Source organism: Saccopteryx bilineata, chromosome 5, assembly GCF_036850765.1.
Source record: "Saccopteryx bilineata isolate mSacBil1 chromosome 5, mSacBil1_pri_phased_curated, whole genome shotgun sequence".
In the NCBI taxonomy this organism is placed as follows: Eukaryota; Metazoa; Chordata; class Mammalia; order Chiroptera; family Emballonuridae; genus Saccopteryx; species Saccopteryx bilineata.
This window is the reverse complement of record NC_089494.1, coordinates 213182524-213185325: the sequence shown is the minus strand read 5'-3', so window position 1 is coordinate 213185325 and position 2802 is coordinate 213182524. Positions and strand designations below refer to the sequence as shown.

At 31.0% G+C, this 2802-nt stretch overlaps 1 pseudogene; it reads left to right on the top strand.

Moving 5' to 3' along the window:
* The first annotated feature begins 312 nt into the window (after positions 1-312).
* Positions 313-386, top strand: LOC136307055 (small nucleolar RNA U3; annotated as a pseudogene).
* Positions 387-2802: the final 2416 nt, after the last annotated feature.

Genomic DNA, 2802 nt, shown 5'->3' with positions numbered 1-2802 from the left:
ATTTAACTGAGAAAGGCAAATAAAAATATTAAGGTTAAAACAAGTAAATGTAGTTTAAATTTTTGCAGGACTTGGCATTGTATATAGATCTACAATGAACTTATACAATCATGTTTTTTCAAATATTTTATAATGATAATAATAATTTATTTTTTAAAAATAGATACTTAATTATCCACTTTCAATAACTAATTCAGACAGAAGAGTAATTAAGAGTAATTTAACCCTTAGTTTAGGAAATTATCACTAGAAAAATTTAAATTAGACTTTTGAGAATTCCCACAGTAAGTACTAATTTTTAAGAAGTAGCTTAAGACTAAACTTTCAGGGATCATTTCTATAGTTTGTTAAAAAGTAGCTTTTTTAAAATAATACAAATTAGACACTTTAATAAGGTTGATTGTTTCCCTTTAATGACAAGTTTTATTAGTATCAGATCTACCTAAGAAGCCTTGTCTACTAAGGCCCCCAGTCCCAGCTATTCTGTAAGGTACTCCAGAGGCCCTGTTGAAATCTATATTTCTGGACTATCAAAAATGTCAAAATTAGACATTAAGATTTTTTTTCTGTGTATTTGTTACCCATCATTGTACTAAGTCAAGGATTTGGTCTTGGTCTTGCTCTGCTTTTACTTATTTATTTATTATTTATTGCTCCACTTCTATATCCCCAGTACCTTGTCCTGTTTCTTCATCTCAGTGAATAAATAACTGAATAAAAGAATAAAAAATAAATGAGGGTACAGCTTTCAAAAATTATGGCAATTTTTATATATAGTGTGATTCTCAGGAATAAAATAGGTCAATTCTCTTTGATACACTCCTGGGAAAAGAAAAAAGTAAGGAATTATAATGTGGTTGATATTGCTTGTCCTCAACTCTTTTAATGAATCAGAATAAATAGAAAATACTAGTAAGTTGTTACAATTGATGTGATACAGTCAATAAAGGAGATACTGTGTAAAGAGAACTTCAATATGGAATACTGCTGTCTCTTCTGATCCACAATGTAAAAAGTTAAAACTATTCAAATTTCTTTTAACCTATAATAATGTTCCTGTCACATGACTGTGAATAAGTTGTATAAATCATTATAGTTATTTTTTTAAATTCATAGTTTGATTCTTTTCTTCTAAATATACAGTAATAATTTTTGAAACTTTATATATACATATTTTGTTAACATATATTATGTTTTCTATGACATGTACAATGACATTCTATTCTGGAAGTAGAATTGGAATTGGAGAGAGATTTTAATTTTTTTTCTTTTACTTATTTAAAAAAATAGAAAATCAGAAAGAGGTATAGTTGATTTTTTTGCAACATTTTAAAATTCTTGAATAATTATTACTTTTGATTAAATAATATAATAGCTAGTTGTGAATCTTATCACAGCTAGTATGGCTCAAATAAAGCAAACAAATAATTACCTAATGTAATTAAAATACCACCAAAATGTGTAGAAAAAGTATATGTCCATTTTGGAAAAAGCTGATCAGAGCAGATACAATGTGAATTACCCCATAAAGTAAATATTTAAAAATAGAAGACATATTAAGTTTTAAAAGGTGAAATAAGTGATAAATTTTTCTCCTGGTCTAGCATGTTGGTAAAAATTAAAACTTTTTGAAGACTCCATTGTGTACCAAGAATTTCTTTCATACACACTAAATTTTTCAAAAGATATAAATGAAAATTTATTGATATATGTCTTTCTAATTGTCCATTTAACAGAAAATCATGTTTCATTGTAAACATAAATCTAGAATATTTGTATTTTAATCTTGAATTGCCATTTCATTTTCTATTTAATCTGCATTGTAGTATGAATCACTCTTCTGTTGAAAATTCTCCTCAGAAATTCTTGGGAGAGAAATGAAAGGAAACTAATTTCCTACTTGGGAGAATTCTTAGAATTTAAATAAACCTGTTGGCTGCACTGAAACCACAAAATTAGCATTTGCCTAATCACTATATTTAAATAGCTGTGAAGCAGAGAAATCTGCCATCATCTTGATCATCAACTCGGGTTGCTTCTTCTTCCGTCTTGGGTTCAAGGTGCTGTATTTACATAGGGCAAAATTATTATGATTTCACAATGTCTAACCTTTTTTTTTACTCTTTGTTAAGATGTATTTGTAGCTTTCTATGTGTTTTTAAATATTGATAACTTTATATGATATAATGATAGCTTAAAAATTATTTGCAAATTTTAATACCATCTCAGAGCTTTAAGTGGAAAAGTACTATAGTTTTATAGAAGCCAACTTATTTTTAGATAATTTGGGGACTGAAATCTATCTTACATATTCAAAAAATAGATACATAATTTCAATTGGGACTTGTGGTAAGGTGATTTAAATTATTTTTGCCCAATTTTATGGAAAATGGTAAGGCAAAATAATTTATAAACTTTGTAGTTACCATAGTAAAGATCATTTTCGGTAAAATATTATAAGGTCATTTTTTTTTTTTTTGTATTTTTCTGAAGCTGGAAACCGGGATAGACAGTCAGACTACCGCATGCGCCCGACCCCTGTCTACCCGGCACGCCCACCAGGGGGCGATGCTCTGCCCCTTCCGGGAGTCGCTCTGTCACGACCAGAGCCACTCTAGTGCCTGGGGCAGAGGCCAAGGAGCCATCCCCAGCACCCGGGCCATCTTTGCTCCATTGGAGCCTTCCTGCGGGAGGGAAAGAGAGAGACAGAGAGGAAGGAGAGGGGGAAGGGTGGAGAAGCAGATGGGCGCTTCTTCTGTGTGCCCTGGCCGGGAATCGAACCCGGGACTTCTGCACGCCAGG